Source organism: Schistocerca piceifrons, chromosome 4 (genome assembly GCF_021461385.2).
Source record: "Schistocerca piceifrons isolate TAMUIC-IGC-003096 chromosome 4, iqSchPice1.1, whole genome shotgun sequence".
NCBI classification, from domain to species: domain Eukaryota; kingdom Metazoa; phylum Arthropoda; class Insecta; order Orthoptera; family Acrididae; genus Schistocerca; species Schistocerca piceifrons.
Window position 1 is genome coordinate 63,694,236 of NC_060141.1, and position 24,963 is coordinate 63,719,198.

The 24,963-nt window shown below is 39.2% G+C and overlaps 1 protein-coding gene across 1 annotated transcript in view; it reads left to right on the plus strand.

The window, feature by feature from the left end:
* Nucleotides 1–24,963, plus strand: part of LOC124794906 (cactin) — a 177,036-nt gene that overhangs the window by 48,387 nt on the left and 103,686 nt on the right. The window lies entirely within an intron of this gene.

Below are 24,963 nucleotides of genomic sequence, written 5' to 3' on the forward strand. Positions count from 1 at the left end.
TATAATATCTTATTTGATTTAGGATAATGTAATAATCAAATATCCAACCTAATCAATAACCCAACAGTATTTTTAGTTAATTATTGACCTTTATTATCTGATAATAATTTGCAACATTGATATTTGGGTATAGTTGGGAAACATTCATTATAATGTTGATGAACTTTGCTGAACAACTTTGAGTGTTTTCTCATGTAGTTGTGAACAAACACAAAAATTAGTTATTCACGTGTAGCTGAGTTTTGAGCATCAGAGTAAATTGTGATGAGCTTTCTCTTTTTCATTGCTTGAACAGTATTTTATGGTGAATACTTTAAACGTGTAATAGATATTGAAATCCTCCATACACAACTGTGAAGCAATAAATTCAACATATTGTCACCAGCCTGCCCTGCTTTGTCTAAACATGAACTCTATCCTCCACTAACTCTTCACAGATCCTCTCTGTGCACCACTGTGCTTTTTGCTTGTCATTGTCAATGTCACCTCATGCTACAGTTGGTCGACCCCAAATTCACCAATTCCTTCATAAAAAAATGTAATAATGGCCACATTGTACCAGTCTCTAACTATGTTTGTCCTTCAGTTTTATCATATAATTAATTTTCTGCGACTGTGAATCATGATAGAAATTTTATGATGTTTTTTATACAATTCTATTAATACAGACTGATCTTTTGATGGTCATTACTGATCAAAAATGCCTACCAAACAAAATATGAAAAAACTTGTGAGCAAAGACATAAACATACTCTGAGTTCAAGCATCTGCATGGTTGTACATTCAGAATGATGATGTCTCTCTTCAGTGGGTTCTTTCAACATCTGGCTCTCCCCCAGATCTCAGTTCTGACAACCACTGGCATTCTGTAGTTAGCGAGGAGCTGCATGTGGCAAAATGCCAGAGAATACAGTCTATTTATAAAAAATTGTACTGCAAATATTTATGTATTTCTGTAGCTCATTTTTAGTAATTCTGAGGAACATCAAGGAATACAAGTAAAAGGATAATACAATTTTAGAATTACATGTTGTATATGCCTCGGGACAACCGGGAAACCTGGGAACTTTTTCATGTGGGAGAAAACCTGGGAATTTTTTAGGATTCTGGGAATTTGTCATTGTTTTAGTTTTCAGTTAAATTTGTGTAATTTTGGCTGATAAGAACTGATACTCTAACAAAGAAATTTACTGTATCTCGCTACTGCAATATAATACTGCAGTAACAAAACATAATCGAGAGGGGGGAGGGGGGGGGGGGGGGGAACTAAGTTGCATGGGAAACGTGCCACTTACAACAACAAAACACAGTGCACATAAAAGTGTCACTCAACAGCAAAATGTGTTTAAGGCTTTAGAATGAAGACTGTGCAATACTTCATAACAACAACTGCTTCCGCTGAGTGTGAAGTCACAGCTGTTCACACTAGGTTCGTTTGAATGACTGTCAGCGGGCTCATGTGCATTGTGAGGTAACAAGCGAGTTGTGGCACCCTGAAAAATATTCTAAGTTCTGAGTTGGCGTGGCCAAGCTTGGGGCCTCTCGGCAGGTCGCCACCCGGCAGCCACCATATGGTGCCAAACGTTAGCTTAGCAACTGCATGATGCCGCACAATGGCCAGTCCAGCCACGTGGCTGGGAATTCCAGGGTGACGCTATGTTGATGAAGGAGACACGCCAGGAGTGCCAAAGGTAGCAGACTTTGTGAAACCTTAATAGCAGACATTTCACAGTTCGTATAGAAATTAATAGTAGCCAAATGAATCATGATACCTCAAAAAGAAACATGTACATTACTGTTATTTGCACGACAATTCTGATGATGTAGTCAGGTTTAAAGCTAATTATCTGACGGTAAATTATACAAGTAACACCCAGCAATGAATTTCCAAAATCTAAACGGTTCATCCGATTTCGTCGATCCACATGTCTTTAGAAAGCTATTAGTGTAAACCTAAATTGGTATGAATTACAGGCATGTAACTTAAATAGTGGATGGTTGTTTGAGGTCAAAGTGGCTGATTACTATCTATCGCGTCAGGCCATAAGTACTCCACAGTTACACGAAAAAATGGTAGCAGCATGCTTATAAATATATTTATTCATCTATGTCTTTGTATATATCTGATATACACTATTCGTGAAGAAATTGGTTAAATATTTACTGTGTTTTAGAAAACACAGAAACATTAGGCTACTGGCCTACCTTTTGTTGCTATTGCTTTAATATATGTTTATTTGTTTATGTATTTAATAATGTATGTTAGAGCATGTTTATGGTCCAGCCATAGGAATATTTATTTAATTTCAAGTTATTTAAATGTAAATCCAGTATTTGGTATGTGTTTCAATATGTTTGTGAGTGCACGTTGGCTTGGAGACATGGAGGGAGCGCACTAGCCAATCACAGTGCTCGTTGCTGAGAGAGACGTATGAAGGTTGGGGTGGAGCATTGTTTCCGGAGAGGACACGAGGGAGTTATGGGCAGTGAGGCGCGAGGGACAGTCGCACAGGACACGGGAGTGAGTGCTGGATGTGGACAGTACAGTGCGACAGACGCACAGTCGGTGAAAAGACTTGGACAGTGGAGCGGTTTGTGTGTGGTCGCGGAGGATAGAAATATTTCAAAGTGGCGACCTGTGCTCTTGTGTGATTTCCGTGGCCTCTGCAGTGAAGACATAGTTAGCATTTAGAAGTGAATATCTCCCGAGCTATGTTGTTGTTCATAACTAATTATGTGCAGTAGGGATCTATTGTTTCCATGTTATTCAACTTATATTTTATTTAATTGCTGAACCATTGACACCAATAAGTGATTTACAGGAATATACTGCATTCTCAAAAGTAATTCTACTATCGTACTCATCATTTAAAGTCGTTAAGATAGTACCTGCAGATTTTATATAATTGCTATCTTTCATTTATATGTTACTTTCATAATTCGCAATTGCTGAGTGATATAAACCTTCGACCATTCGATTCATGTGTGTATTCTTATCATATACTGTAGACTCAGCAGTATTGGCCTGTAATGCAGCAACTACGTATCGCAGTCCCTAGACAACGAAACCAGCCAAAACTTTTACTATTGCAACGTTGAGACAGAGGGTGCATAGTTATTTGAAAGTCCGCAGCATGCACAGCTGAGTAACATATGAGAAGTGCCTTTTCCCACTTTTGGCTAGTTAAAAAATGTTTCTAGTGCGCTGGAGCTGCTACATTTGCGCATATGCCGAGCAATCTGAGTTGTAGTGGGGAGGAGGTGATTTTTCTGTTTCATCTTTGTTTACAGCTCTCACATGAAATGAAAACAAAACGAGTTTCTGTGACCGAGAGCTATGAATTGAATATTACAGGATGCTAAAATATGTTATTGGTTTCAGTTTTCTGATTTTATTTTATTTCCATATTTTTGGCAGTAAAGTGTTAATCACCTTGCAGAACAATAAAGTTATTTTTGTCAGTTTGCTAAAGACATTTGGCTCTTATTAATCTTTTTCAAAGAGGGAGGCAATTTATTTGAAATAAAGTTTTAATTCCACACTGTTGGCTACTTTCAACTATGTGCTGAATTTCAAATGCATGTTTTCATCTTCTGGCATGTATGGCATTGTACTATATAAAGAATCAAATATGAGATAATCCAATACCAGTACACCAAAAAAATTTGCATCCTGAAAACCACAATGAGAAGCTTAATATCATGGTGGGGTCTACTCTGTTGTGAATCTGGCTGTACAAATGTGCACTTGAAGCCAAATTATTTGTCTTAGTATGGTTTACGAAATTCCAGTGCTCTTGCAGCATCCTCTGATGTTCTGTTTCTTTTGTGACATAGTGTAAGATCTCTTAATTCAATATGCGTTTGAACATACGGTCTTCCTATGTCACTGTAGCAGAACATACGCAATAATGCATGTTTTCTGGTACTTCCTGGCAATGACTGAAATGAACCTATTTCTGACAGGTTGTAGGAAAATATTGTGAATAGTGGTTTGAAAAGCGCTATTTTCAAAGTAAATTTCGTTTTACACAATATGAATTGTGTTATGTGCGAGAGGCGCAATGAACTTCTTAAATCAAAGAGTGTTTGACTTCTATTTAAAGCTTAAAATTTTGAGGATCAGCCACCTAGAAGAATTTCAGGTTCAGTTCTAGTGTCTACTCCATTCGTCAACTTTGAGCAACGACATCATACCTAAGGCAGAGACGCTATTTAGAGGCAGTCTTTGAAAGCAACTGATCATGTTTGTAAACAAACAAATACAGCATATGATAAAATTACATTCACAGGTCACATCATTAATTACTTAGCCTCAGATTATATCAAAAAGAATTGAAGGTAGCAAAAATAAACAAGAACAGAAAAAGAGAAGTATACCTTTGTGAAATAAATCATCGTAATTTATGCATGTAGGAAAAATACAGAGGACCTTTAAATCCATTACATTATAACACTAGATGAAGTCATAATATTGTGAAATAGCATTAATTTTTGATAATTATTGTTGAATGTAACAGGACTAGTACACAAGTAATGAAAATTCACAAAAAGTAGGATCTAACAAATACTGAAATCGGTAATGTGAATTGAGCTGTATAGGTAAATTCTCATTACCAACTCCATCCATTCCATGGTACATCATCTAGTTAGTTTTTCCAACAGGTGTGTGCATTGAAGTGTAATAAGATTTCCGCATTTGGATTCCTGGAAAGGTCAGTTCTAGTTACCGATTCCAACCATTCAATGGTTCATTAATTACATTGTTTTTTTTTTTTTTTTTTTCAGCAAGTGTGTGCACAGAAATGTAGGCTATTAGTTTTTCTGCACTTGTAATTGCTCTCTGAACTACTGCATAAAAGTTACTAATATTGGAATCAGTAACTAGAATAGGCTTGCATAGAAGTTCAATCATAGTTACCGATTCCAATTTTTTTTAAATTCACAGCAGTGGTTTTAGAGAGCAATTACAAGTGCATACAACTCCTGTAAAAATTATTTGTATATGAATCATGGAATGGTTGGAATCAGTAACTGGAATTTACCTGTGTAGGTTAATTCTAGTTATCGATTCCAATATTCGTTATTTTTTGGTGGATTTTCATTAGTTGTGATCTGGCTTTTTCTTAGAATTTAGTGTGTTGATTTCTCCACATTTCAGGCTACTGTTTTCTATTTGTTGTCATTCATTTCATTTTCCCATTTTTCTGTTATAGTTTGGTTTCTCCCCAACCAAAACCCCAATTTTCCTATGCTTCTCCCGTTAGATTCAATAATTAAGAGTAAAAGTAACACTATTTTGTAATAGTGTGACTTCACCATGCACTTTATTGTAAGTCAATTTAAAGGTTGTCTGTGCTTTTCTAATCACATAAATTACAAGAATAATTCTTATCTGACATGAAAATTAGTTTTTAATTCTTGTTATTATTTATTTTCTTTATCTTCAGTTTGTTTTGACATAATTCCTGACTATGTAAATAACTGTGTGAAATGTGGTTACATTCATTTGTTTACGAGTATGATCCAATGCTTTCATAGATTGCCTGTATGTATCATCTTAGGTATGACGTCACTGCTCAAAGTCAATGAGGGGAGTTGGACACTGGAATTTATCCAAATTTCATGCGCAGAAGCTCAGACATTTATGACATTATTTAAAATTTTACTAGCACATTTATGTGATGTATTTTAAAGTGTCGCGCATGAAAAAAAGATAGTATTATATGTGAAAGCTAAGCATTTCATGTAGCTTATTTATCTTCAAGATCAGGATTATATGTGAAAGCTTAGCGCCTCTTGTAGCTACAGTATGTATATTAATTTAAACCTTAACATTTACTGTGTTTGGTGAAATTCGAATTTATACTTTTGTGATACAGAAATATGCAGCGTACTTATTGCTGCACATCAAAGGTCTTTTCAAAATGTGTGTTTTTTTGTGCTGGGTTCATTTTCTAAAGTGCCAGGAAGAAGTTCTATGCCAACGTATAAAACCTTAACCATTCAAAAGATTGATAAGTTTCATGGTTCTGAAGGAAAGTATACAACCTAGATTAGAAATTGAAATTTGAGATAGCCAGCTATAGAGTTTAATCTCTTCATTAGTTACATTCCAACATAGATTAAATGATCACATATGAACTAAAACAGAGAGAAAAACTTTACCATTGACAAATATTACATACAAATAAAACTAACATGAATGTACATATAGTTATTAGCTCAGAACAGACAATGAGCCACTATTAAAGAACGCCATGAAACAAATAGGCAAAGATAAAAAATATTTTTTTACAAGAAGGAAACACACAGTTGGCTTCAACCAGAAGTAATATATTTAACCCTGTGTACCCAAGACAGCATAAATAAGACTCCTGAATTACAAACAGGGCTTGCACCCAATAAACAGGAATATTTGTAACATGAATATACAGAGATCATCAGCATTGGATATGGCTTGATTTCAAATTCCACCAACAAGATCTATAAATAAAATTTGAACCAGAAAGCCCCCCACGTAGGTATAACTAAGACAGAATTTTGACGTGCTGAGTGCACATTACAGGAGACACTCATAATATTTATAAATTATCAAGAGAGCACAAAGGCAACAGAAAGATATAAGTGTGAACTAAAGGCAAGTTTATTAACATAAGTGCTGGTAAATGCCTCTTAATAATTCTGGTGTTAAACTGAAGCCTATAACCCACAATAGAAGAACCCCACAGCACAGCCGATAACTCCAAATAGCTTCAAGTACAGTCTACACATTGAGTTGCTCACCAAGCAAGTCCATATAGCTCAGCCACTCCACTGTACCTGTAACTTATGTAGATATGACACAGCAGACATAGCGCTAAGGCTGTCTTCTGCGTCATACTGCTCGGATGTGTAACTGACAGATTGCCAGTGCATACTCTCGCTCAAAGTGTTAGCCAGTTCCAGCAATTGCTTGTAGCATCCGTGTCCCACATAATTGCTAGCAGCTGCTGTAGTGTGGCCATCCTCGTGTTATCGGTGAGCAGCAATTGAGAGCAAACTGATCCGGGGTGGCATTAAGTCGGGTTGGCAGAGCGCACACCTACTCCTTGGAGGGACACTTAGCAGGCTGTTGCTTAGCTACAGCCAAAGAATCTAAATCGTTCTTTTGATAACATATTGAAAGAACACAGAGCTTGATCAGAGCTGTGTACATCTTAACCCGTAACTATTCCCCTTTTGAAGATATCACCAATAGACAAATCTGTGGCAGGTCTTGTGCATTTGACTGGCACTATCCTATGCACAGGACATTTTGAAGAATCCATTTTAGCCAGCCAGAATCCTGCACACTTCACCTTGTATTCATTCATGGATGACATCTTTCTCGTTTGGACTAAGAGGGAGGAAACGCTATAGCCATTCCTCCAGAACCTCGAACACCTTCTGTGCCATTTGTTTCAATTAAAGTAATGAAAATAATCAATTTTTGAAAATGTAATTGGAAGGATAAAAAAAATCTGCTCACCAAGCGGCAGCAGGAGAACACACATATAAAAAATGTTTAAGTTTGCAAGCATTTGGAGGCAGTGGCTCCTTCTTCTGGCAGAATGGTTGAAGGGGAAGGAAGAGGAGTGACAGAAAAGATCTGGTGTGGTTAAGCAAAAGGGGTGGATTTCAGAAAAGTCACCCTGAACACCAGGTCAGGGGAGACTTACCAGACAGGATGAGAAGGAAGGAATAATTGTCGTTCCTTTTCATCCCGTCTGATATATCTCCCCTGACCCGGGGTTCAGTGCACCTTTTCCAAACTCTAACCCTTTTCCTAAATGTCACTAGTCCTTTTCTGTCACTCGCCTTTCTCCCCCTTCAACCTTTCTGCCAGAAGAAGGAACCATTGGTTCCAAAAGCTTGCAAACCTTAACACTTTTTATGTGTGTGTTCTCCTGGCGCCGCTTGGCAAGTAGATTTACTTCACTTAGATCTTCTTATATCAGTGTGACATTTTTTAGGAAGTGGACCTCCAACTCACAGATGACTCCATAAGAATCTTTTTTCATATCAGACCCACCAGTCACCAGCAGTGCCCTCACTTTGATAACTGCAACTCATTCCACAACAGAAAGGTAGAAAGGTCTTCAAGCATAGCCTTGCTGTATCTACAGTAAGAAGAAGTTTTTTTCTCAGTATGGTGAAGTACTTACTACGGCCTTAGTAGACAAAACCTTTCTCGGCCTTAGTAGACAAAACCTAGCTCACAGCTTTGCACAGAAACAGATCTCCCAAATTGCATCTCCTTGTATACCCATACCTTCTCACACACTCGCCTGTCTGTGTTGAAGTGTCTCCCTCCATTGTCACCATTACCACCCAGTAATGGAACAACTGAACCATTTCAACACTGAGTTAGTGAGTACTTCTTGTCATACCCTCAAACAACGTATGACATCTCCACTTTTCTGCCCTTCCTCTCCAAGTGATTTTCTACTGTACAGCTGAGCTATGTAATGTCAAGACCTGCAATTGTGCTTTTTTGTCCCAAATCCACTGAAAGACCCAGGTGCCCCATGCAGATACATAGCACATCCTGTTCCAGCCATGTTGCTACTACGTAGTTATGGCCATGAATAATATATCCATTTACCACAAACCTGTGGCCGAGCATTGTCTGCAATAGTCAGTTACAGAAATTACAGCTCAACATAATGTTATTTTCTATTATGGTTTCTCGAGGTAAAACTCTCCCTACAACAAGTCTTCAGTTCCTTCAACCATCCTGTCCACAACTTCTTGTTAATCAGTGTCCTCTACTGGTGTCCACCCCATCATTTATTAACATTTCATTCAACCCATTTGCCTCAGTCCCACTGCTTTGGTCTTCTTCTTCTTAGCTCACTCATATTTTCCTTTCTTAACTCTTCCTCTTATTCTTGGTCAGCCACTTATTTCTCAGGTCACTGCTGGAGGCTCCCTGACATGCCTCTACCTCTTTGTGTAGGTGCCAGCTACTTCCTTTGCAAACAGTCATGTTGACAGTTTTCCCTCCTGTTCCTCCCCCACTCTGCTCCACACATCTTCCATGTTCCCGCCAACCTCCCCAACCAATATCACTACTTTCCCGAGTCAGGCTTTAATTGTAGAAGACAACATTGTGTTGCCTCTTTACAGTGGCTGATCAACAAACACTGAGACTGATTTTTTTCCTGTAGCTTCCATGATAGTTTTGAAAAGAGAAGTTTTTATGTATAATGTCCATAGGCCGCAGCATGCCCGTGTCAGTAGGTTGCTAGTAATGCTGTATTTTGTGGACGCTCTGCGGCAATGCGGTAACTTTCATCCATTACCTGCACCTACCTGTGAACTCGTTGCAGCAGATCGCCGGTAGGAAAGCTGAGCAGAAACCTACCATACTGCAACTCACACCAGGCTGCATACAATGTAACTAGTCCAAGAATTGGGAAAAGGTCTTAATTTTGGGTGAAAGGTGGAAATACTGGCAAAACTTTGGTATATTCTGAACCTTGACAATGTACACGTTCATTGCCAAGCCCGTGCTAATCTCAACGCAGTCATGCACAAACTCTTTCGTTCACATTAGCAAGTTTATGGTAACGTATTTCCCAAAATCTAAACGGCTACTAAGCACAGATTGTACTTAACTGAAAATGCTTGCCATACTATTAAGTTTATCGGTGTGTAATGCACTCAAGTTTTTAGTCATCGATCTGCTCAATATGCCACGTAGAATTACTGTCTTTTCTCATACACAAAACTACTTAAAAAATCCGTACTTTCTTAAAAAAAAAAAAAAAAAAATGTAGCACAACTAAAACCGGCAAATTATAACTTCCTTCGGAGCTCAGACTACACATGATCGTACCATAGAAAGGCTGGGCTCAGACTCCTTTAGACTGCTGTAAGCATTCTATATCTCTAAGAGAAAAGGCGCACGAAGAATACTGTGTTCCAATTTGTCAGTTTTCTTTAAGGCCAATAGAAAAACATTATTCTCCCATGTTAGTCCACGCTTTTCATGACTAACCAATCAGCAAATAAGACTCTTTCGAACTGTATTTTTTCCCAAAATAAATATTTAACATTCTGATATTTTGTTTATACTTTACATTATTAACTATTTTCATTTGCACTCAAATTAGCTTTCCTTTTACTATAAGCTTACTTAAATATGACGCAAAATTCCCCATTGTGTGCATTCACACTGTCTGAAATCTTTCTCATACTAGTTCATACAGCATTCATCATTAGAACAGTGATCTAGGTATTTACTTTAGACCACATTCACGCATCATTCACGCTACTAAAAGCATTTACAAAACCATACAAACATAAATAAACAAAAAGGTCTTCAAGAAATAAACATAACAATTCACAAAAACATTCTCTTGTCCTGTTTCTTGAATGTCTCTGTCCTCTAGCAGATGGAAATTGGAACTACATACTCTACTGAACCCCCTTCAGACCATCTATCACTGTGCACGCACAAGTCATTCTCCCGATACACAGGCTCTAGACAGGAGTGATATAAGGCAGCTCTTTGCATTTCACATACCGAACAATGGAGGTCACGCAAGAGGAGCGGTATGGTGCAATAAACTTCTGTGTTCATTTAAACCATACAACCACTGAAACTTGACAGAAGCTGTTCTACCTGCAGCGGAATTGAAGTCAATCACATTTTTATGACTGTCATGTAACGATTTACCAAAATGCCATTCCCCCTCACACTAGAGGTGGCCCAAACGGTTATTCTGGAGTAACCGTTATCACAGTTCCAGTTATTCTTTGATAACCGTTATCGTTAACGGTTATTAATAACTGCCAAGTTATTTTTCGCTAGCGAATACCGATAACTCCGACAGTTAAATAACGACATAGTTGGAATCCATCAGTTTAGTTATCAGCAGAACTGCGAGTAGTGTGAAATAGCAGGAATGTTGTATGAATCGTGTCATAACGTCAGCTTATTAACTCCGGGTACATTTTAGTTGATGTTAGAACGATTATTAGTGTTTCATATTGTATGTTTGTAGGTTATCGGTCGCTATTAGAAATATTATCTTCGCAGCTGCGACAGAAAGTACGCGGAACTTCGCCAAAGCACTGTTTAAGTAAAATGTTAACAACGTGCGTTTTTAAGTATGAAGTAATATGTAAACTGAGTACTGTAGGTTAAATTCGAAGCTTAATTTCTTGTGCTGCTCACATAATAGAATAAAGTGTACAGCCTGATAATACAACAAAAAATATACGTAATGTGACAGATTCGTTTACTCCTGTGCTGTAAAAGCTAGTCCTATTGGGGAAAGTGTGAGTACGCTAATCCAAGTTTTATGTCAGATTTGCAAACTGCTCGATTTCTCCAGCGACAGCATGTTTATAACATATGAAGACATGCAGATCGAAAAGGTTGACAGTGTTACATTTCTGGGACTACAACCCGATAATAAATTCAGTTGGGAAGGGTATAACACATTTTTTCATTCTATTATTTCATAAGGGAGCATATTCTGTGGTAACTTATCAAACGTAGCAAAAGTTTTTCGCATGTAAAAGCGTGTAATAAAAATCGTTTGTGGTATCAGTTCAAGAACATCATGTAGGAACCTGTTCAAGGAACTTTGTATTCTAACCACTGCTTCCTAGTATATTTATTCCTTTATGAAATTTGTTTCAAGTATTTCCAACCAATAGCTTAATACATAATATCAGTACTAGAAATGGAAACAGCAATCTACATAAAGACCTAAAATTAGTTACCTTGGTCCAAAAGGGGTCCAATATTCAGGAACATGCATTTTCAATAAACTGCCAGCAAGTCAGCAACTATTAAAAACTTGGTTTCAGATAAGGCACGGTTTACAGTGTGTTTGAAAGACTATTTGATACAGAAGTGTCTGATTCCACCCGTCATCAATATGCCGGAAATGGCTATTTTAAGTGTCTATGACGTCACTACATACACATGGCAACAAACACGAAGTTACATATAAATAATACAATAACATTTCCCACCAAAAATACAATTAAGCCAATGGGACAACTGCGGGAAGTTGGGGGTTTTAGGGTGAGGACAAGTTAGTAAAAAAAACACACCATGATCCCAAAACACAAAATGAAGAACAAAAAGAAAAAAAATACAGCATTCTGCTGCTACACCAACAAAAATCTGCAGGAATCGGACACTTCCCTTGAACAATATAGGTCAACTATAGGTGACCATACCAAAACACCAATACCCACAACTAAAAGTACGAAAATTGGAATCAGACATTTCCCTTGACCTACATAGGTCAACCTCAGATGACGATACTAAAACATCAACACACACAACTATGAAAATGGGAATCGGTCATTTCCGGTGACCTATATAGGTCCACCACAGCTACTGATGCCAAATACCAACACCTACAACTGCGAAAAATAAAACCACAATCCCAAAAATCCTTAAATCAATCATCCCTACATAAATTAAATCACATTCAATACTTCATAAATACACAAAACATCACAGCTAGAAAAAAAAAAATATATATTAATTACCACCAGCAAATTCCGGCACTGCAACCTAGATCGAGAGGCCCCCCCCTCCCCCACACACACACAGACACACAAAAACGAACTCATAAACACCGTGCCGTAATGACATTCACACACCACAACACCTTTACGTCGAAGCAGACGGGTGGAATCAGACGCTTCCACTGACCCCACCTTCTACTCTGTAGATGAATATCGTAACAGAGACTGATAGACCAGCTTAGGTAAAAATTCTGCTATATTTCAGTTTTGACAGCACTTGGTTGCAACAGTCAAGATCGGGTATTCTGTGTACGATAAATTTATTAAAAGTACGTAACTGTGTTTTATTCTGTCAGTGTACCAATTCTGTAAATATTAGCAGTTACTGTGATATATTCACATATTTTGACAATCTCCTGACAAATGATGAGGATAATAATTATTATATTCCACTGTATTATGTTATACTTTCTGACATGTTATTTGTCATTCGCGATGGCCAGCGGCTATTCCCGTAGCAGTACGAAAATATTTGTTCGCTCCAGTTACTATCCTCTCTGGAAATATCACCTGGAACTACGACCTTTAACTGGAGTCACCGAGTCAGGAACGTCTACACACACAGTTATTCCGTTACCAGCTTCCAGGTTATCTGTGGTGGTAGCCCGATAACTACCAGAGAACTAGAACTACGAGCCAATAACGATAACTGCCAGAGGAGAATACCAGTCTCTGACAGTTATTTCCATAGTCGCTCGAATTCCTAAGTAACTTTCCTTGTACTACCCGTCCAAGCTAAATTAACACGTAAGGCGGTGGCTTAAGGGAACGACCGTACTTGTAATTGCCTGTACTGCAGCTCCTATCAGCCACGGCTTGGACATTAACTTTATTTAATTGTTTATGCTAAAAGTAACGAAGGCCCACGAAATAGTACACAGTTCTTATCAACAGATGGCGCGCAGTCTCACAGTTATTCCCATGGTCTATAGAACGCCTTCCAAAAGCGCAGTATGATCTTCGGCCAACAGATGGCGCGAGGCACTGTTGACAATAAACAGTTATTGAAATAACTGCCAGAATCAGAGGAACGGTTATCGCAGTAACCGTTACTTCTCAGTAACCGGTTATTTCTATCAGTTACGTTATTTTTTGCCACCTCTACCTCACACTAATGTTACAACAGCATATTACACATTGGTATTGGCTAAACTGAGGAAGCACATTGCAAGGAAAAGACTAGAACTTTCTTGGGCTGGGTGGCAACTTCATCATGACGGTGCACGACCTCGGGTTGCAAATCCAAGTCATGGACTTTACAGCACAGTTCAGCATTACTTGTATACCACATCCACCTTATAATCCTGATATTGTACCTTATGATTATTTTTTTTTTAATTCCCATCACTAAAGGCAAAGCTTTGGGACATTCGATTTGAGAATTCTGAAAAGTGCTCAAGAAAAGTGAGGCAGTTCTCAAAATCTTGACGAAGATGACCTGCACCATGTGGTTGAGGACTGGCAGAGACACTATAAAAAGTGCATTGAAGTAGGAGGGGAGTGCTTTGAAAAAGATCATGTAAGCATTTAAATGGAGTACCAAACATCTATGGGGGAAAAAGGATGAGTGTCAGTCTTTGTTGATCAATGCCTGTAGATAATTCTGTCTGAAAGTTGGCAAGTTTTTTCCTTTTCCATTACTATTAGAGTTGATGTAAATTCTTAATGTTAATTTATTTGGCTGTGTTAGCTTCTAACTCTGAGTTAAAATTGGAAGTTGGTTTATTTTGATGATCAGCTCCTAATAGCAGAAATTTTTATATAAACAAATTAGAAAAGATTTGTTGATAGATCCCCCATTAAGTGCCTTCCCAGGTGGCAGATAGGGGAAAGCCTCCCAGATATGGATGATACTGGGGAAATGAAATACCCAGGGTGGACCAAATACTAATTTAGGCCTAAATCTATTTGTGTCTGTTCTGGCATCCAGTGGCTAGTGGTCAGCATCTGTTCACTAAGTAGATGTGGCTGCTACAAATATGTCTTGATCTCAACAATCAAGTCTTTAAAATTTGCAATCTCCAACAGAGATCACCACAACCACTTTCAACCTGAAAAAAGTCATGGTGGAACAACAAGAAAAATATCCACTGTCCCTGGTCCCAGTAAATACACTGGACTTTCCTGGTCATTAGATTGTCGGGTACCAGGAACATCATGAGAAGGAGAAGAGTCAGAGATTCCCAAAAATACTTCACAAACACTGTATCGGCACGCTGGGCACAAATGCGCTGGTCAAGATAGGAAACTCAAATAGCTTACAGATGTTCTGGGAAAATTTCACATCAAAATCCATGCAATTCAAGAAACACACATTCCACAGATAAAAGCACAGAAAGCACAGAAAACTACAGGTTATGCAAAGGAAAACCTGCTGTCAGAAGACAATTTTTGGTACAGGATTTGTTGTTTACAAATCAGTCATATACAACACCGTAGATTTCAACGCAGTATCAGAAACAATCTGTACAAATTGTATTAGGAGACTTCAGTTCACAACTAGGTAAGGAGAAATAGTACAAACAAATCACAGGCCCTTACACAGCACACAAATGTACCAACAAGAATTGGGAACAACTCATACTTTAATGTCAAAATTTTAACTTAAAAATTATGTCAATGCAATTTCAGAAGCCAAAATGAAAACTCACAACATGGAAAATGCCCAAAAACATATCGGGAGAATTTCATGTAGATCATATAGCCATAACAAGCAGAAATACAAGCAAAATTCTGAATGTGAAAACATACAAAGGATTATGTGCTAAAAGTAAAAATTAGGCCAAACCCAAGAAACAGAAAGACGACACAGAAAAAAATTATAAGACCAGATCCAGAACACTTGAAGATAAACAAAGACATAATTATTGAAGGAATTAGTTGAATTTCAACGGAAAATTGGACAGCCCCTGTGAAGACATTTTAGAATGCAGTGCATTGGGTTCATCCTCCTAGGAAATAAAAACATAGATTGTGGAACACAACTTGTGATCAGGCGATTGAACATAGTATGCAGGCCTGGAAAAAGTTTAGCAGTAACAGAATGAAAGAGATATGGCAAGAGTTTCACGGTCCAGAAACAATCCTCAGAAGAGTGAAAAGGACATATGACAGAAATAGACTAAATGAAATTGAGGAAGACTTCAGGAGAAATGACACAAGAAAATTCTACAGAATTTTCGGGGAAAATATAAAGGGTTAGCAGCCTCCAAATATTTGCTTCAAAAGAACAGACGGATCTCTGGAAACAGATACTTAAGAAAACTGCAAAATTCTTAAAAATTATTTTGATAAACTCCTCAACTGCGAGAAGCCCAAAGAAAAATTACACTTCACGAAAACATACCAAACCCAGATTCAAAGCCACTTTCAATTACAGCAGTAGAAGAGATTATAAAACAACTGAAGAACAACAGAGACTCAGGAGAGGACAGTATTATGAGCTCTGGAAACTCAAAAGACCAAAGCATAACAGAGAAAAACCATGAAATTCTTACAGAAATATGGAATACAGAGAAAATTCCATACGAATGGAAGTGTATGTTGATTCGCCCACTTCACAAAAAGGGTGACAAGACAGACCCTAATAACTACAGAGATACCTCATTATCACTGGTCACCTACGACATTCTTTCCAAGGCATTACTCAGCAGACTAGAACCACAATGTGATTAAATGTAGGCGAATACGAAGCAGGCTTCAGAAAAGGAAGGTCCTGTACTGAACAGATTTGGAACTTGCAAATGCTCCTGAAGGTCAGACAGATGAACAACACTGTAGACACATTCATGTACTTTAAGAAGTACTCCATAAACAGGCAGATTCTCTTTGACACGTTAGAACTATTTGGAATAGACAGAAAGTTAGGATTCTTATACAACAGACACTTACAGACACTACGTGCAAAATAATATTTAAGGGTGAAATCTCCTACAGGGGTGAGACGAGGACAAAATTATCAAACAATGGAAAGAAAATATAAAATGAATTAAGTTAGGAAGAACATGTACAGACAAGATGATAATAAAATGCCTGGCATTTTTAGGTGACCTGGCAATACTCAGCAACAGTAGAAAAGAATTACTAGAAGCACTGGAATAAGTACATGAAGTCTCTGCAAAAACAGGTCTACAGATATTGTATAAGAAAACACAATACATGCAAAGAAAGAACAGCGAACACAAAATATACAGAATAGGAGGATCAAACTAGGCATCCAACATATAATGAACAGAAAAACAGCAGAAAGCATAGAGACTGACACAAACGCACTACAGTAAAAGAAATATTTTAAGACAGGCTAAACTAAGGCACTACAGTTCAGTTTTACTACCAAAAGCACTCTATGCATCAGAAATGACCACAGTTGGAGCATCAGACATCACAAGAGACAGAAAAAATAGAATGTAAAATCCTCAGAAAGATTTTTGCAGCAGTATATGGAGATGGTATACGGATGAAGAGACTAACCAATGAATTATATGAATACACAGACAGACTAACAGACATTATCAGAAAATGCTCTTTGCTGCAGTTGAGCTTCTGTAAAGTTTGGAAGGTAGGAGACGGGGTACTGACAGAATTGAAGCTGTGAGGACAGGTCGTGAGTTGTGCTTGGGTAGCTCAGTTGGTAGAGCAGTTGCCTGTGAAAGGTAAAGGTCCCCAGTTCGAGTCTCGGTCCGGCACACAGTTTTAGTCTGCCAGGAAGTTTCATATCAACACACACTCCACTGCAGAGTGAAAATCTCATTCTGGAAACATCCCCCAGGCTGTGACTAAGCCATGTCTCCGCAGTATCCTTTCTTCCAAGAGCGCTAGTTCTGCTAGGTTCGCTTAAGAGCGTCTGTGAAGTTTGGAAGGTAGGAGATGAGGTACTGACAGAATTGAAGCTATGAGAGTGGGTCATGAATGGTGCTTGGGTAGCTCAGTTGGCAGAGCACTCGCCCACATAAGGCAAAGTTCCTGAGTCTCAGTCCGGCATACAGTTTTAATCTGTCAGGACGTTTCGCCTTGGTTTCAGATTTGGACTTCGCTATTTTTATGACATGACTTAGTTTAGTGAAGACCCGGGGTGCTTCATAACTTCCATATCATCATGGTTCCAATTAGACAATGCTGGAGAGGATGCTACTGTCTAACTGTCAATAGGATCTGACCTGGCCAGAGAACAAAGTCAGCAAGTGTTAGCCATTCGGTGCCGACTTTCAGATGATTTCAAATCCGCAGTGGAGAAAAGACTAGCCAAGGAACCCATGGTAAAACACTGTTATCAGCAATGGGGATCATCCACCAGTTAGCTAGCACTTGTATGGTGTGTTGCCAGCTGAGCTACAAATAATATTACGGAAGTGGAGAAGATGCTACAGGATGGCATGATTCAACCTTTCGGGCATCCTTGGTCATCTCCTACAACCCTTATGAAGCAGAAAGATAGCACATGCCATTTCTGCATCGACTACCAATGAGAGAATGAACTCACGAAAAAAGATATCTACCCATTGCCACACATTGATGACACTAGACTGATTGAAAGGAACAAAATTTTTTGAAACTGTCAATGTACAGAGGGGCTAGTTACCCCTTTTAGACTGTGTAATGCTCCAGCAACCTTCAAATGTATGATGGACAACCTGCTTTGACACCTTAAATGGACAAAATGACTTTGTTATGTGGGTGACATAGATATTTTTCCAAGGCATTTCAAGAACATCATGGCTGCTTAGCACTGACATGGTACAATGTGGGATTCCCTTGTTATGGCATGTAGCTAGTTTCCCACTTCTCACTTAATCACTCACTGCAATGCTGTTCATAATAACAGTTGTCTTATTCAGTCCTGAGAGTCACTTAGTATTTTCTTGAAGCTGTGGACCTGCCACTCAGTTCCACTAACTATATCGTGTGGACTTCTTTGCCGTCTGCAGAGGGTCAAGGGCTGTAAGAGAGCTTACAATTATGTCAACTCACTATGAAACATTGTAACTGCCTTTGAAAGAACTAATCTGTATTTTGTTGCTAAAGTAAAACCACTGTACAATTGGGTGCACAGACGTCACATTACCTCGAGCAACATAAATGTAGTGAATCTTATCAACTTTAGAGATTACATTGAGTCAAGTTATTTATCAGATGTGAAATTTGAATTGTTTTCATGGTCGTTGACGTTGTAGACGGAGCTCCTTTCTCTCTGCCATCCAAAACACTGGTAAATCGTGATGCCAAAGCGTAAGTGACCCCTTCATAACAGGTGGAGATGCTCACTCATCATTGCTCTTTGCCATGCTTTTCTCATCACTTCTGCACATTTCAACATAAAATGTGCACAGTTGCATGTTTGCTGCCTACAAACTGCCTAAAATACAGTTTTTTTTACTGTTCACAAGCATGTTTAATCAGCCTAGGAGGATAAAAGTGGAATTTGTTATTCTGAAAAATCTCGTGTTACACTTCAGATTTCCTCACTTAGACATAAGACGATGTGAAACTCACCTTACATAATTAATTACAATATTTTTCTAATCTACAGGTTTCATCAAAAGACTATTGTTATTCATCTTAAACTCTCATAAGAACAAACTTCATTTTACAATGTATCACAAGGGTGAGCATGTTTCTGAGCTCAGTCATTTTTACTCACTGACAGTTCGGTTCATCAGGGTTAAGCCTTATAGATTGTCTTTCCATTTTTTAAAAAGTGTCTTGCATGTATTCACACCAACTTATTTAAAGTATAAAGAGTCTTGTTACGTATAAGTCTTGTTTCTAAGCTCATTGCTTCTTAACGTACTTGGTTCTACTTGCTAGTAGTTATTTGTTTAACAAAAAATTTGTTTGATATGTAAAGACAATCCATGGAATCTATTTGTCGTATTGCATCCCTTCCTCTGGATTGACCTACCCTGTCACTCACCCACCATTCCTTCCACAGATGCACCCTATCATGGATTAGAACATCCCCTGTCTATGGGTCCAGCTATTCTTTACTCTCCCACATCTAGATAAATCTCAAATCCTTGAAATTGTCTGCGCACCCTAATGCCCTTATTCTTATAACTTGTTCTGGTCAAGTTTCTCCATAGCGTACTGACTTTACCCAGCTATTACAAACCTTTGTTTCTTTAGCCCTTCTTTATTTCTACTTTTCTTATGCACTTCGTAATGCCATATGCCTTACATTATTAACATATTTTATCGTAGCTGTTTGCTTTCATATGCTTATCATTGAGGTTTTGTTCATTCAGAACCTAAGTGTTGTTTCAGAATTCGACATTTTGTTGCATTTAAGATTATTAACATGGTTATAAACTGCTTGCTTTTAAAAATCAGGTAAAAAAACAAGTGGTCACTATCTTCGAATTTCCAAGTTTCTTTTGAATTACCAGGACCTATAACTTCTGTGTCTATGAAAACCTAGCTTTCTAAATCCCTATAAGAACATTTCTTAGTTCGCTATTAATTTCTTTTAATAATCATCAGGTACAAAATATTTACTGAAATGCACTTCAGATCTTGTACTATACCAAATAATATGTATATATCTAAAAACACAGATGATGTGACTTACAAAATGAAAGTGCTGGCAGGTCGATAGACACACAAACAAACACAAACATACACATGAAATTCAAGCTTTCGCAACAAACTGTTGTCTCATCAGGAAAGAGGGAAGGAGAGGGAAAGACGAAAGGATGTGGGTTTTAAGGGAGAGGGTAAGGACTCATTCCAATCCCGGGAGCAGAAAGACTTACCTTAGGGGGAAAGAAGGGGTATAAACTCGCGCACACACACACACACACACACACACACACATCCATCTGCACATACACAGACACAAGCAGACATTTGTAAAGGCAAAGAGTTTGGGCAGAGATGTCAGTCGAGGCGGAAGTACAGAGGCAAAGATGTTGTTGAAAGACAGGTGAGGTATGAGCGGCGGCAAATTGAAATTAGCGGAGATTGAGGCCTGGCGGGTAACGAGAAGAGAGGATATACTGAAGGGCAAGTTCCCATCTCCGGAGTTCTGACAGGTTGGTGTTAGTGGGAAGTATCCAGATAACCCGGACGGTGTAACACTGTGCCAAGATGTGCTGGCCGTGCACCAAGGCATGTTTAGCCACAGGGTGATCCTCATTACCAACAAACACTGTCTGCCTGTGTCCATTCATGCGAATGGACAGTTTGTTGCTGGTCACTCCCACATAGAAAGCTTCACAGTGTAGGCAGGTCAGTTGGTAAATCACGTGGGTGCTTTCACACGTGGCTCTGCCTTTGATCGTGTACACCTTCCGGGTTACAGGACTGGAGTAGGTGGTGGTGGGAGGGTGCATGGGACAGGTTTTACACCGGGGGCAGTTACAAGGGTAGGAGCCAGAGGGTAGGGAAGGTGGTTTGGGGATTTCATAGGGATGAACTAAGAGGTTACGAAGGTTAGGTGGACGGCGGAAAGACACTCTTGGTGGAGTGGGGAGGATTTCATGAAGGATGGATCTCATTTCAGGGCAGGATTTGAGGAAGTCGTATCCCTGCCGGAGAGCCACATTCAGAGTCTGATCCAGTTCCGGAAAGTATCCTGTCACAAGTGGGGCACTTTTGGGGTTCTTCTGTGGGAGGTTCTGGGTTTGAGGAGATGAGGAAGTGGCTCTGGTTATTTGCTTCTGTACCAGGTCGGGAGGGTAGTTGCGGGATGCGAAAGCTGTTTTCAGGTTGTTGGTGTAATGGTTCAGGGATTCCGGACTGGAGCAGATTTGTTTGCCACGAAGACCTAGGCTGTAGGGAAGGGACCGTTTGATGTGGAATGGGTGGCAGCTGTCATAATGGAGGTACTGTTGCTTGTTGGTTGGTTTGATGTGGACGGACGAATGAAGCTGGCCATTGGACAGGTGGAGGTCAACGTCGAGGAAAGTGGCATGGGATTTGGAGTAGGACCAGGTGAATCTGATGGAACCAAAGGAGTTGAGGTTGGAGAGGAAATTTTGGAGTTCTTCTTCACTGTGAGTCCAGATCATGAAGATGTCATCAATAAATCTGTACCAAACTTTGGGTTGGCAGGCCTGGGTAACCAAGAAGGCTTCCTCTAAGCGACCCATGAATAGGCTGGCGTACGAGGGGGCCATCCTGGTGCCCATGGCTGTTCCCTTTAATTGTTGGTTTGTCTGGCCTTTGAAAGTGAAGAAGTTGTGGGTCAGGATGAAGCTGGCTAAGGTAATGAGGAAAGAGGTTTTTGTTATGGTGGCAGGTGATCGGCGTGAAAGGAAGTGCTCCATCGCAGCGAGGCCCTGGACGTGCAGAATATTTGTGTATAAGGAAGTGGCATCAATGGTTATAAGAATGGTTTCCGGGGGTAACAGACTGGGTAGGGATTCCAGGCGTTCGAGAAAGTGGTTGGTGTCTTTGATGAAGGATGGGAGACTGCATGTAATGGGTTGAAGGTGTTGATCTACGTAGGCAGAGATACGTTCTGTGGGGGCTTGGTAGCCAGCTACAATGGGACGGCCGGGATGATTGGGTTTGTGAATTTTAGGAAGAAGGTAGAAGGTAGGGGTGCGGGATGTTGGTGGGGTCAGGAGGTTGATGGAGTCAGGTGAAAGGTTTTGTAGGGGGCCTAAGGTTCTGAGGATTCCTTGAAGCTCCGCCTGGACATCAGGAATGGGATTACCTTGGCAAACTTTGTATGTAGTGTTGTCTGAAAGCTGACGCAGTCCCTCAGCCACATACTCCCGACGATCAAGTACCACGGTTGTGGAACCCTTGTCCGCTGGAAGAATGACGATGGATCGGTCAGCCTTCAGATCACGGATAGCCTGGGCTTCAGCAGTGGTGATGTTGGGAGTAGGATTACGGTTTTTTAAGAAGGATTGAGAGGCAAGGCTGGAAGTCAGAAATTCCTGGAAAGTTTGGAGAGGGTGATTTTGAGGAAGAGGAGGTGGGTCCCGCTGTGACGGAGGACGGAACTGTTCCAGGCAGGGTTCAATTTGGGTAGTGTCTTGGGGAGTTGGACCATTAGGAGTAGGATTAGGATCATTTTTCTTTGTGGCAAAGTGATATTTCCAGCAGAGAGTATGGGTGTAGGACAGTAAATCTTTGACAAGGGCTGTTTGGTTGAATCTGGGAGTGGGCCTGAAGGTGAGGCCTTTGGATAGGATAGAGGTTTTGGATTGGGAGAGAGGTTTGGAGGAAAGGTTAACTACTGAATTAGGGTGTTGTGGTTCCAGATTGTGTTGATTGGAATTTTGAGGTTTTGGGGGGAGTGGAGCTAGAAGTGGGAGATTGAGTAGATGGGAGAGACTTGGTCTGTGTGCAATGAGAGGAGGTTGAGGTTTGCTGGAAAGATTGTGAAGGGTGAGTGAGTTGCCTTTCCGGAGGTGGGAAACCAGGAGATTGGATAGTTTTTTGAGGTGGAGGGTGGCATGCTGTTCTAATTTGCGATTGGCCTGTAGGAGGATGCTCTGAACAGCCGGTGTGGATGTGGGAGAGGGAAGATTGAGGACTTTTAATAAGGATAGTAGTTGACGGGTGTGTTCATTGGCTGAGTTGATGTGTAGGTGAAGGATTAGGTGGGTGAGGGTAATGGATTGTTCAGTTTGGAACTGGTATAGGGACTGATGGAAAGAAGGATTACAGCCAGAGATGGGAACTTTAAGTGTGAGGCCTTTGGGGGTAATGCCAAATGTCAGACAAGCCTGAGAAAATAAAATATGCGAGTGTAATCTGGCTATGGCGAAGGCATGTTTGCGAAGGGAATGTAAATAAAACTTAATGGGGTCGTTGTGGGGATGTTGTGAGGGTGACATGGTATTAGAAGGTGGAAAGTGTAACGTGAGGCTGAAATGAAAATTAAAATAAAAATATATGGCAAGAGATAAGGTGAACTAGAAAGCAACTGGAGACCTGGTGTGAAAAAAGGCGAGAAGATGTTGGTTATAGCTGGGCTATGTTGATCCTGTGGTGAACTTGGGTTGGTAGACAACGATGTGCACAAAGGTTATGTGGTTGTGTTGCCGCCAAAACATGTTAAAGGGTGGAGCAATTCGGGAAAATTTCGAAAATATGTATAAAATTATTAATCATCACCTTTTTCTTATGTCTTCTTAAATGTTTCATACACACTTTTTCCACAGTTGATGTGATTTTTTTAGAGTGATTTCACACCTCATTAATAAAGACAAGTGCTAAGCACACTCTTTCAGATAATGCTAATGCTATCTATTGTTGTATTGGCCAAATATTTAATGCATCCTGTATTTGCATCCCTAACTACCTGTTGGAACATCAGTTTTCCACTGTTTGTACTATTGCTCTCCTTGCTTCTCCTCCCCCTTGGTTAATGTTACTAACAAATGTGTCTTTACTATTACATTCACCTGCATTTGTGCATAAACAAAAAAAAAATCATTCTCTATGTCAATATGTGTAATCTGTGTTACGCTGAATAATCTCTCAGGTTTACCTGTGAAAAACTGGTTCTATTTACCGCAGTGTGGTAAGACAGGGCTTCTGTAATAGAAACATATGAATGTGAAAAGATGGAAGATTGAACCTGTACTCCTGTTGGAAAAGAATGAAAAGAAAAATATAGGTATTCATATTTTAGGATTGAAGAAATAAAGAATGTACTACCCCAAAGATAGAATTCTGTACCACCCCTCACCCCAATGTTACCTTCCTGATGAGTATTTCACCAGAGGACAACATGCCCTACAGAACGGACTTGCCATGGTTTCACTCGTACTGGCCCCCCAAGATTGACCCTAAGAAACTCCTATTGATAGCCAGTAGAAATTGGGTAACCACACGTCATTTGTCGGTATTAATCAGTCTTCAAATCTTCAGTCTGTAAGTTAATGTTTGCTCACAGTATTTCACCACTGTGATACGTATCGATTGTGTTATAAGTACCTCTGTACTTAACCGGTTACGGTACATATTTAGTTCTTTAGATGACCAATCCTCCCCTGTAAAAGAAATACAAAACCCAACCTTTATTAATAAAAGGAAAGAAAAAGGTAGTAAATCCCTAATACAAAAAATGCAACATTACTTTTTCATTCATTGAAATAGAGCTTATAATCATTATTTATTAATGTAGACTCTTTATGTTCCAAATAATAGAGTTTCCATGTTACTTTTATTATGTAAGATAGGACAGTAAGAGAGGGATGTAAATTATTGACAATAGAATAGTTGAAGAGCAAGAAATTCCATCATAGAAAGCTAATGTCTTGTACAAGACATGCAACATTACTTTTTCATGCACTGAAATAGACCATATAATTGTTACTTATTAATGTATACTCTCTTTTTTCCAAATAATATGCTTTCTCTGTTAATTTTATTATGTAAGATGTGACAGTAAGAGAGGGGTGAAAATTATTGGTAGAAGAA